The 12,752-nt window shown below is 44.9% G+C and overlaps 2 non-coding genes across 2 annotated transcripts; both read left to right on the forward strand.

Annotated features, from left to right (window-relative positions):
- Positions 1–8,750: 8,750 nt before the first annotated feature.
- LOC131031782 (5.8S ribosomal RNA) lies at positions 8,751–8,904 on the forward strand. The gene has a single exon (XR_009103195.2). It is a non-coding gene; the product is annotated as a 5.8S ribosomal RNA (ribosomal RNA).
- A 227-nt stretch (positions 8,905–9,131) lies between these two features.
- LOC131031912 (28S ribosomal RNA) lies at positions 9,132–12,532 on the forward strand. Its single transcript, XR_009103323.2, has one exon. It is a non-coding gene; the product is annotated as a 28S ribosomal RNA (ribosomal RNA).
- Positions 12,533–12,752: the final 220 nt, after the last annotated feature.

The raw sequence follows: 12,752 nt of genomic DNA on the forward strand, positions 1-12,752 counted from the left end.
GGCTCGCTAACTCACTGTGAACACCTGGCATCTAGTCACCTTCGGAGCTGACTTGTCACATTTTCATATGCCGAGAGAAAGCCACTGGGCTTCAATTTATTCTTGATAGCTGTATCCGCCAGGTTATCTGTCACGACACGTGGACAGCTCTCGTTCACTCTCGCTATTTCGTGGGGTATAAAGAATGAGCATCTTACCCTTGCGAAATAGTGTGGGCCGTCAGATCATCTTTTAAGTGATCGGCGTTTAACCATGTGAAAAGGTTTTCGAGAGGGGTGGGCCCGCTGACTCACTATGAACACTTGGCGTCCAGTCACCTTCGAAGCTGACTTGTCACTTTTTCATACGTCGAGAGAAAGCCACTGGGCTCTATTTAATTCTTGATAGCTGTATCTGCCAGGTCATTTCCTAACTACGACCTGACTCACCTCTGGGGCCCGCCTTTTAGCCTTTAATCCTGACCCGCTGACTATTGTAACTTATGTCGCGTGCCGCCATTTTACTTGCTCTCATCAACTAGCTGGACTGTCTATGTGGCATGCCATGTCATTTTCGCAACTTCGTTGGTTTTAAACTATGCACAACTTTTCCTAGTGAAGTAACACAAGCCGTGGATCCACCCATGAGATGCGCACTAGTTACTGGGCCCGACAACTTTAGGAGAACAACATATAAGGCATAAATTTTTTGATTAATTAACACAACCGCCTAGGCAAACAACAAGGGGGAACACTTCCTATGATCCCATGACCCATTACTTAAGTGAATAAAGTAACGAAAGAATAGAAACCAGAGGGTTTTAAACGAACATTAGAGGATCTAAAATCAAAAACCCTGAACCCTTGAGGCCTAAAACAAATCTAAAGCATTTGAAACTGCACCCTATTCAAAATTTCAACAAACCATAGCCAATCATGGGAAAAGAAAAGCCCATTTTTAATTAGTGATAATAGTACCCAAGGAGGTGAAACACATGTTGCAAGAGTAGAAGGACATAGTGAGTGATGGAGCACCTATAACACTCCCACCAAGAAGGTCTATAAGCCATCAAATAGACTTTGTTCCTAGAGCATCCCTACCTAACAAAGCTGCATACAAGCTCACACCTAATCAAAACAAGGAGGTAGCAAGGCAAGTGCAGGAGCTATTGGAACAAGGGCTGATTAAGAAGAGCATCATCCCATGTGCAGTCTCGGTAGTGCTAGCGTCAAAGAAGGGAGGCAAGTGGAGACTTTGCACTGACTCAAGGGCAATCAATAGGATAACCATAAGGTATAGGTTTCCTATTCCTAGAATAGAGGATTTGATGGGCTGTTTAGGAGGTGCTATGTATTTTACCAAGTTGGACCTTAAAAGTGGTTATCACTAGATTAGAATCAAGGAGGGAGATGAGTGGAAGACTGCTTTCAAGACCACTGAAGGATTGTATGAATGGCTTGTGATGCCATTTGGACTCACCAATGCTCCAAGCACCTTCATGAGGTTGACGAATGAGGTGTTAAAATATTTCACAGGTAGGTTTGTGGTGGTGTCCTTAGATGACATTCTCATCTATAGTAGAACCAAAGAGGAGCACCTTGACAATTTGAGGTTAGTCTTAGAGAGGTTGCATGAGGAGAAGTTATCCATCAACCTAGAGAAGTGTGACTTCTTGAAGCAAGAGCTGGTCTACTTAGGATTTGTGGTGTCTAAGGGAACCTTGAAGATGGATCCAAGAAAAGTGGAGGCAATCTTGAATTGGCTTGCACCTAGAACAGGGACTGAAGTCAGGAGTTTCCATGGTTTAGCCCAATTCTATAGAAAGTTTGTGAGGAACTTCAGTGGCATATGTGCACCAGTCCTTGACACCATAAAAGGAGGCCTTAAAACTAAGTTTAAATGGACTGAGCAGGCTGACAAAGCATTTCAATTGTTGAAGCAAGAAGTTGCCACAAAACCTATCCTACTCCTACCTACTTTTGATAAGCTATTCACATTGGAGTGTGATGCAAGTGGAATTGCAGTAGGGGGTGTATTGAGTCAAGAGGGAAGACTTGTGGCATTTTTCAGTGAGAAGCTCAATGAAGCAAAGAAGAAGTACTCAGCCTATGACCTAGAGTTGTATGCATTAGTGTAGTCTCTAAAGAAATGGAGGCATTACCTACTTCCAAAGGAATTTGTGGTGTTCACAAACAACCAAGCATTGAGTTACATTAACACTCAAGAGAAGCTTAGCAATAGACATCTGAAATGGATGGAGTACCTCCAATCCTTCACCTTCACCATCAAGCATAAGAAGGGGCAACTCAACAAGGTGGTAGATGCTTTAAGCAGGAAGTTGTTGATAGTTCAAGAACTACAGTTGTAGAGCATAGGAATAGAAGGTTTCAAGGACCTCTATGAAGGAGATGAAGACTTCTCATCAACTTACAAGGTTTGCAAGGAGTTTGAGAACCATTTTCATGGTGAGTATGCATATTACACTCTCCAAAATGGTCTCTTGTTCAAAGGTAATCAGTTGTGTGTGCCAAGAGGATCCATGAGGGAAAACCTCATCCAAGAGAAACACAATGGTAGTTTAAGTGGACACTTTGGAGTCAACAAAACCTTGGATTTAGTACAGAGGTACTACTATTAGCCAAAGTTGCCAAGAGATGTGAAGAGGTATGTAGAGCAATGTGGTGGATGCCAAAGAGAAAAGGGAGGATCAAGCAATGTTGGTCTCTATCAACCATTACCGGTACCAAATAGGCCTTGGGAATGTATAAGCATGGACTTTGTAGTAGGACTTCGCAAGACAAAGACAGGGATGGACAACATCTATGTGGTAGTAGATAGATTTTCCAAGATGAGCCATTTCATACCATGTAAAACCACACATGATGCTAGCTATGTTGCACATCTATTCTTTAAGGAGATTGTTAGGATTCATGGACTCCCTTTAAGCATTGTTTCAAACAGGGACAACAAGTTCATGGGCCATTTTTGGCAAACATTATGGAGGAGACTAGGAACTAACTTGTCATTTAGCTCAGCTTACCATCCACAAACTGATGGTCAAACTGAAGTCATCAATAGGGTGTTAGGTAATTTGTTGAGGTTTTTAACTAGGGAGTATGGGTAGATATGGGACCTAATCATTCCTCAAGCAGAGTATGCAAATAATGACAGTGTAAATAGGACCACTGGAAGAAGTCCTTTTGAGATTGTCTATGGTAGACATCCAAGAGGAGTGTGTGAACTTAGGGAACTTGGTTCCATGGAGATGCAGAGTGGGAAAGCAGAGGAATTCACTCAAACCATCAAGGAATTCCAAGAGAAAGTCAAGAAAGCCATCCTTGAATCCACTCAAAAACTGAAAGCAAAAATGGATGAGAAAAGGAGAGAGGTTCAGTTCAAGGTGGGTGACTTTGTGATGGTCCATTTGAGCAAAGCTAGAATGAAAAGTGGTAAGCCTACCAAACTACAAATGAAGAGGGTAGGACCTTGTAGAATTCTAGCAAAATATGGTGAGAACACCTATAAGGTTGAACTTCCTTTAGACTTAGCCATTTCACCAGTCTTCAATGTTGATGATCTAATCATGTACAGGGGTGAGATAGAAGGGCAGACTGAGAACCAAGCCAAGGTACTACAAGACTTGGATATGAATACCTTAACTCAAGTGAAGCAGCCTATAGCAGAGGAGATTTTGGAGTCAAGGGTGAAGAAGTCTACTAGACACCAGGTCTACATGGAGCACTTAGTGAAATGGGTAGGCCAACCTGTATCTGAAGCTACTTGGGTGGAGGAGAGCAAGTTCAAGAAGCTTGGCATTGATCTGGCTCTTCTCACTCCCCTAATTTCTTAGTTTGTTGTAGAGGGGGAGTATGGTGTAGGAGAACCCTTCAAAGGGCTCCCACCATTTTTTTTTTATTGTGTTTTTTCTTCTTTATGAAGCCATTGTATATAAAATAAAGAGCCATGTGCTCACTGGTCCTAGGTAGGGTCCTAGTTGAGGTCTTAGGGTCATAAGTCAAGATTGAGATTTTCTTGAAAATTGAGGGTATGTGTGCCTTTGAGGTGTTTAGGGGTCCTTCATAGCATGGTGGTGTCCTTAGGTTGGCCCAATGTGGGTCTAGGAGTCAAGAAAAGCAACATTGAGAAAGTTGCTCAAAAGTTGCAAAAGTTGCATGACAACTTTTAAAAGTTGTCAAGCAACTTTTTCACCTAGTGGCCAAAATTCTTAGTTTGGCATGGAAAACCCTAATATGGGCACACAAACCCAGGAGAGGGTAGTATAAGTATTTCCAAACCCTAAGTTAATGGGTTGGATGTCAGATATTGTATGGCCCAAGCAAAGTGACTTGACTGTGACTGCAATTTTGTTGCCAGTCGGCACAAATGGAGTAAAGGAAGAATGTTAATGGATTGATTTTCATGAAAAGCTATGTGGAGTGTATTGTATGGTGTATCTACCTTCATTGTGAGCATTTAGAATAGGTTTTTATTTGTAAGTGAGGTGTGTTTGTAAATATTTTGTAAACTATCTTTTCTCTGTCCAGTTTTGGACTGGTTTGTGTAAATGGGCTCATAAATCCATTCCTCATTGTGGAATCACCATGAAACCATGGGGAATGAGAGTACATACCCTATACTATAGTTCAATGCAAGAAAGGCCCTTGAAAATGCAAGGAGGCCATACAAATACCCACTCCTAGGCGAGACTGGACAGTGCCCAACTAGGAAGGGTCAAGTTGTAGAGGTCTTGGAGAGCAAGGAAGGTCAGAGAAGAAGGCACCCTTTGGAGGAATTTTAGAGGGGTGAGTGAAGCACCATTGGTGTGAAGGAGGATCCTCCACCAATACAAATAAGGTGGAAAGAGCATCAAACCTACACTGTGTCCCTGGCAGGCCTAAAAACCCTCCTAAAAACCCTTAAGAACCTTAAAATCCACTTAGGGCAGTGTACAAACACTTGGAGGCCTAAAACCAAAAAAATCCTTGAGTTCTTGCTAAATGAATATCAGGTCTTTTGGGAAGTTTCACAAGAAAGTGCATCGTTTGTGAGAGGGAGCCCTAAAGGATCGGGTAGGAGGCCTAATTGGTCAAAAATCCTTGTAGCCCTATTTTGTAGGCAAAAACACAAAATAGTGAAATTGGTAAGGGATTGGAAGCTTGAAACCTCTTGGGGGCACATGAATGGGTGGAAAAACCATGAATTAGACCTAACCTAACCTTGCTAAGACCTAGGAAGGTGTGTAACAAGCCTAACCCTTATTGGCCTAAGTAAGGGTTTCTCGAATCTCATGAGTAGGTGAGACCTTAGGAGCAGTTTTGCAATTTTTTGGTGGGTGGATTGGGCAAGGTCAGGGGATTTCATAAGCAGGGGAAGTCCTAGATACCCTAGGGTGTGGTTAGAACACCTGGTGATCCAAGGAAAGGATCCAAGAGCATAGACTAGGCTAGTCTATCCCATTCCCATCCCATCACCCAAGCTCCTATGAACCGAGGCCCCTTGTCATTGTGCTCCGACCCACAGAGGGTTGTAGTGGTCATCAAGAATGGTTACCTAAGTTGCGTTCGAAAGGGAATGATTTTTTCATTGGTTGAGATGTTTTCATTTGTAAGGGTTTCACCAAAACATGTGTGTAGGGTGCATATACCTGGGAAATGGATGTCTCTGAGTGGCCTTACAATTGAGGTGTTTGCATGCACAGTGTCGCCTGTTCAGATAGATGCATCGCGAGTGGGGTCATCTTTGATTTTTTGGGTAAAGGGTTATTTACAGGATGTTCTTCCCAGGTACTTGTGAATTGGAGCTCCTTGATGCCATGTTCTAACTTTCACACTTCTTTTCCTTCCAGCACGATGTTCTTGGTTGGCAATTTGTGAGAGAGCTGGGCGACGAAAATTTGTTCTGTGTGGTCGAGGTTGGCTTTTCTATGTGGGGTGCACCACTCCAAGTGCATAGGGGGCATATGCCTGGGAAATGGATATCTTTGAGTGGCCTTACAATTGAGGTGGCCATGTGCACGATGCATTTCACACATATTTGCCATTCGTGAGTTGGTTCGGCTTTGAGACCGAGGGTAAAGGGCTCCGTAAGGGATGTTCTTCCCAAGGTGCCTGTGAACCAAAGCTACCTGTCATCCCTCTCTAGCCTGCATTCATGTTTTCCTTGCTTCGGGTCTTGAGGAGCACACTACTCTATTCCTGCATCTCCATCCTTAGTTGACTTTGGGATGCGGGCAGGTTTTTGTTCAATCGCAAGGATGGGCCGCATGCTTTCTAATTTTGGTTTCCCATGAGGGCGGGTCTACCTCGCAGTCTCTGGTAGAGGCCCACGATGGCTCGCTCGTGGCCGAAAGCTACCTAGTCGATCCTTCTAGTAGTCATATTCTTGTCTCAAAGATTAATCCATGCATGTCTAAGTATGAACTATTTCATACTATGAAACTGCGGATGGCTCATTAAATCAGTTATAGTTTATTTGATGGTACTTTTCTACATAGATAACCATAGTAATTCTAGAGCTAATACGTGGACCAAATGCTAACTCTTGGAAGGGATGCATTTATTAGATAAAAGGTCAATGTGGGTTCACTCGCTATTCAGGTGATTCATGATAACTCGACCGATCGCATGACCTTTGTGCCAGCGACACTTCATTCAAATTTCTGCCCTATCAACTTTCGTTGGTAGGATAAAGGCCTACCATGGTGGTGACGGGTGATGGATAATTAGGGTTTTATTCTAGAGAGGGAGCCTGAGAAATGGCTACCACATCCAAGGAAGGCAGTAGGCCCACAAATTACCCAATCCTGACACGGGGAGGTAGTGACAATAAATAACAATACTGGGCTCATCGAGTCTGGTAATTGGAATGAGTAAAATATAAATCCCTTAATGAGGATCCATTAGAGGGCAAGTCTGTTGCCTGCTGCTACGGTAATTCCAGCTCCAATAGCATATATTTAAGTTGTTGCAGTTAAAAAGCTTGTAGTTTGACCTTGGGTCGTCACGGTCGGTCCCCCTACTTGGTATGCATTGGCCCTCACATCCCTTCTGCCAACGGTGTGTTCCTGGCCTTAATTGGCTGGGTCATGGTTCCGGTGCCGTTACTTTGAAAAAATTAGAGTGCTCAAAGCAAGCCTACATTCTGAATACATTAGCATGGAATAATGTGATAGGAGTCTGGTCTTGTTCCGTTGGCCTTCGGGACCAGAGTAATGATTAATAGGGGCTGTCAGGGGCATTCGTATTTCATTGTCAGAGGTGAAATTCTTGGATTTATGGAAGATGAACCACTATGAAAGCATTTGCCAAGGATGTTTTCATTAATCAAGAACAAAAGTTGGGGGCTAGAAGACGATCAGATACCATCCTAGTCTTAACCATAAATGATGTCGACCAGGGATCGATAGATGTTGCTCTAAGGACTCCACCAACACCTTGTGAGAAATCAGAGTGTTTGGGTTCCATGGGGAGTATGGTCGCAAGGCTGAAACTTAAAGGAATTGATGGAAGGGCACCACCAGGAGTGGAGCCTACAACTTAATTTGACTCAATAGGGGGAAACTTACCAGGTCCAAACATAGTAAGGATTGACAGATTGAGAGCTCTTTCTTGATTCTATGGGTGGTGGTGCATGGCCATTCTTAGTTGGTGGAGCAATTTGTCTGGTTAATTCCATTAATGAATGACACCTCAGCTTGCTAACTAGCTACGTGGAGTTTCCCCTTCATGACCAGCTTCTTAGAGGGACTATGGCCTCCTAGGCCATGGAAGTTTGAGGTAATAATAGGTCTGTGATGCCCTTAAATGTTCTGGGCAGCATGCACACTACATTGATGCAGCCAACAAGTTTTTCTATCTAGCCTGAAAGGTTCAGGAAACCTTGCCAAATTGCATCTTGATGGGGATAGACCATTGCAATTATTGATCTTCAACAAGGAATTCCTAGTAAGTGTGAGTCATTAGCTTGTGTTGAATATGTCCCTACCCTTTGTACACACCGCCCATCACTCCTACTGATTGAATGATCCGGTGAAGTGTTCGGATCATGCTGACGGTGATTGTTCCTGTCACCGATGTCATGAGAAGTTCAGTGAACCTTATCATTTAGAGGAAGGAGAAGTTGTAACAAGGTTACCGTAGGTGAACCTGTGGTAGGATTATTGTCGGTTCTGGCCCCTGAATTATGTAGGGGAGGAGGTGAGGGAGGCATGCTAAACTCACCTCCTTCTTGACCCTCACCCTCGATGACGTGTGGACAGTTGGGCCTCACTGCATGGCTCGACCCTGAGTCCCATGCCATCGACTCAAGGTGATCGAATGCTATGGTTGGGTGCATGCCCTTTTTGGGAGAGGCTGAGTCTCTATCCTGTCAAGTTTGCATGCCCTCGATCGCATGTATGACATGTTCCCAATGATCTCTCGCTTCTACTATCGGAAGTTAGGACTATCGCAACCCCCCGTTATGTCTCCCAGGGGGACAACATGTCACTTTGAGTGTTCCCTTCCGTGAATGAGTGCACTCTCGAGTGATCGTTCATGGGGTAGGACCCGTCATCTAGCTACAGGGTTCTCTTGAGGTGGCATCCTCCTGCGCGATGCAATGGGGCGAGGACGCACACCCTTCTAGTGCCCCCTTGCACTGGCGGATGGTTTGTGTCAAACACCATACACATCGGTGTGACCAACACCAAGAAGTCAAAAACATTGAAGTGCAACCCAGGCACCTTGTGTGTTGGGTCGCTAGAAAAAAAAACATGAATAAGATAAAAACATGACTCTCAGCAACGGATATCTTGGCTCTCGCCATGATGAATAATGTAGCAAAATGTGATACTTATTATGAATTGTAGAATCTTGTGAATCATCGAGTCTTTGAATGCAAGTTGTGCTTGAGGCCTCGGTTGAGGGCACGTCTGCTTGGGTGTCGCACTCCAAAATCACCCTCTTCCACGGAGGAGCGGAGATGGCTGTCCATGCCCACCAGTGGCATGGTCGACTGAAATGAGCACGAGGTCCCTCGCCCTTTCATGACGAGTGGTGGCCTATGCAGGTCAGCATTGGTTTGTGTAGTTCGAGGGAGGCCAAGTGTGGAACTTCAACTGGGCCACAACAGCCTACCAGCATGCGGGTAAAATGTGCTTGGCCCCTTTTCTGCGTCCCCAAGTTAGGCATGAGTACCCACTAAGTTTAAGTATATCACTAAGCAGAGGAAAAGAAACTTACCGAGATTCCCCTAGTAACGGCAAGCGAATCGGGAAAAGGCTAGCATGAAAATTGGCGGCTCCACCTACCGAATTGTAGTCTGTAGAAGCATCCTCAGCGATGGACCGGGCCCAAGTCCCCTAGAAGGGGCACCAGAGAGGGTGAGAGGCCTATTAGGCTCAGACCCTGCTGCACCACAAGGCATTATCGACACATTGGGTTGTTTGGGAATGCAGCCCTAATCGGGTGGTAAATTCAGTCCAAGGCTAAATACGGGTGAGAGACTGATAGCGAACAAGTACCATGAGGGAAAGATGAAAATAAATTTGAAAAGAGAGTTAAAGAGTGCTTGAAATTTCTAAGAGGGAAGTAGATGGAGGCCAATGATGCACCCCGGTTGGATGCAGAACGACGTCAGCCGGTCCGCCGCTCGGCTTGGGGGTCATGCCAGTGTGGGCCATTGCGAGGGCACAAGCATGACCTTCTAGTCACACTGTACCTCCATCAAGGTGATCAAAGAGAAAAGTGCACGCCTACCATGGTGGGCCCTTGGGCACTTGCATGCTCATGGCACTAGCCAGCGGGCTTTCCATCCGACCTGTCTTGAAACACAGACCAAGGAGTTTAACATGTGTGCGAGTTGGTGGGTTGGGAAACCCACGAGGTGCAAGGAAGTTGACTAGCGAGATCCCCTCTCGAAGGGTGCACCGCCGACCAACCCTAATCTTTTGTGAAGGGTTCAAGTGTGAGCACACCTGTTGGGACCCAAAAGATGGTGAACTATGCCTAAGCAAGGCGAAGCTAGAGGAAACTCTGGTGGAGGCCTGCAGCGATACTTACATTCAAATCATTCGTCTGATTTGGGTATAGGGGCGAAAGACTAATCGAACCATCTAGTAGCTGGTTTCCTCTGAAGTTTCCCTTAGGATAGTTGGAGCTCATGTGCGATTTTTATCGGTAAAGAAAATTATTAGAGGCATCGGGGGCATAATGCCCTTGACCTATTTTCAAACTTTAAATAGGTAAGGTGGCATGACTGCTCCATTGAGTTGTGCCACAAAATTGTGAGCTCCAAGTGGGCCATTTTTGGTAAGCAAAACTGGCGATGCGGGATGAACCAAAAGCTGAGTTATAGTGCCAAATTGTGCACTAACCCAGATCCCACAAAGGGTGTTGCTTGATTAAGACAGCAGGATGGTGGTCATGGAAGTCAAAATCCACTAAGGAGTGTGTAACAACTCACCTACCGAATCAACTAGCCCCGAAAATGGATAGCACTGAAGTGCACAACCTATACTCAGTCATCGTGGCAAGTGCCATGCTCTGATGAGTAGGAGGAGATGGGGGTTATTGCGAAACCTAGGATGTGAGCCTAGGTGGACCGACCCCTGGTGTAGATCTTGGTGGTAGTAGCAAATATTCAAATGAGAACTTTGAAGACTGAAGTGGGGAAAGGTTCCATGTGAACAACACTTGGACATGGGTTAGTCAATCCTAGGAGATGGGGAAGCCCTATTTCAAGGGCACACTTTGCATGATCATCGAAAGGGAATTGGGTTAATATTCTCAAACTGGGACGTGGCGGCGAATAGCAATGTTAGGAAATCTGGAGACGTCAGCGGGGGCCCCGGGAAGAGTTATCTTTTCTTTTTAACAGCCTGTCCACCCTGAAATTGGTTCAACCGGAGATAGGGTCTAGCGGCTAGAAGAGCACCGCATGTCCCACTATGTCTGGTGCACCTTCAATGGCCCTTGAAAATCTGGAGGACTGAGTACCGTTCATGCCCAATCATACTCATAACCGCATTATGTCTCCAAGGTGAACAACCTCTGGTCAATAGAACAATGTACATAAGGGAAGTCGGCAAAATGGATCTGTAACTTGAGGAAAAGGATTGGCTCTAAGGGTTGGGCCTAGGGGTTTGCACCCCAAACCCATGGGGTTGTTGGTGACCTACCCGAGCTGCTACTGCGACGAGGCCGGGCCATCATGTGTTTATCGAGAGATGGACGCAAGGTGCTCCCTTAAGGGGGTTTCCCTAGGTGGCGAATAACTGACTCAGAACTAGTATGGACAAGGGGAATCTGACTATTTAATTAAAATAAAGCATTGTGATGGTCCCTATGGATGCTGACGCAATATGATTTCTGCCCAGTGCTTTGAATGTTAAAGTGAAGAAATTCAACCAAGCGTGGGTAAATGGTGGGAGTAACTATGACCCTCTTAAGGTAGCCAAATGCCTCATCATCTAATTAGTGACGCACATGAATGGATTAACAAGATTACCACTATCCCTATCTACTATCTAGCGAAACCACATCCAAGGGAACGAGCTTGGCGGAATCAGCGGGGAAAGAAGACCCTGTTGAGCTTGACTCTAGTCCAACTTTGGGAAATCACTTGAGAGGTGTACAAAAAGTGGGAGTCATTTTGGTGCAAGTGAAATACCACTACTTTTAATGTTATTTTACTTATTCCATGAGGCGGAGATGGGGAAATGCCCTTATTTTTGGCCTTAAGGTGTGTCTAGGTGCGCCAATCCAGGTGGAAGACATTATCAGATGGGGAGTTTGGCTGGGGTGGCACATCTGTTAAAAGATAATATAGGTGACCTAAGATGAGCTCAACAAGAATAGAAATCTTGTGTGGAACAAAAGGGTAAAAGCTTATTTGATTTTGATTTTCAGTATGAATACAAACCATGAAAGCGTGGCCTATCGATCCTTTAGACTTTTGGAATTTGAAGCTAGAGGTGTCAAAAAAGTTACCACAAGGAGAACTGGCTTGTGGTAGCCAAGCATTCATAGCAACGTTGCTTTTTGATCCTTTGATGTTGGCTCTTCTTATCATTGTGAAGCAGAATTCACCAAGTGTTGGATTGTTGACCCACCAATAGGGAATGTGAGCTGGGTTTAGACCATCATGAGATAGGTTAGTTTTACCCTGCTGATGATCCACATCATGATAGTAATTCAACTTAGTATGAGAGGAACTGTTGATTCACACATTTTGTCATCATGCTTGGTTGAAAAGCAAGTGGCACGAAGCTACTATGTGTCGGATTATGACTGAATGCCTCTAAGTTAGAATCCATGCTAGATGCGGTGCATCTCTCTCTCCGACTACATCACGACCCGTAGTAGGGGTACTCTTGCACCCCCAGGGGCCTATGTCATTGGCTACCTTCGATCGGCCCAACCACTTGGTCGGAGCAACCTTGGATAACAATTTCAAGCTATCAACGAGAAGAATCTTTTGCAGATGACTTAAATAAGTGACGGGATATGTAAGTGGTAGAGTGGCATTGCTGCCATGATCCACTCAGATTCAGTCCTCTGTCGCCTCAATTTGTGCGACCTCTTTTTGGCTCTAATGTAGGTGGGTTTCACAATTCTAACCTTGTTCGTTGCTCGCTGACACACATCTCTCAATCTAAAGTCCCTTGAGGCAGGGTTCCTGCCAATGTGCCTCAAGGGGGGGGGCATGCACCAGAATTTCCTGTCCAAGTGCCAAGTGGTGTTACTGACGGTGCGACCCTTGGCCAACCTTTATTTGTCAAAGGGTTGAGCGCA

The sequence above is a fragment of the Cryptomeria japonica genome, chromosome 2 (genome assembly GCF_030272615.1).
Source record: "Cryptomeria japonica chromosome 2, Sugi_1.0, whole genome shotgun sequence".
Lineage (NCBI taxonomy): Eukaryota > Viridiplantae > Streptophyta > Pinopsida > Cupressales > Cupressaceae > Cryptomeria > Cryptomeria japonica.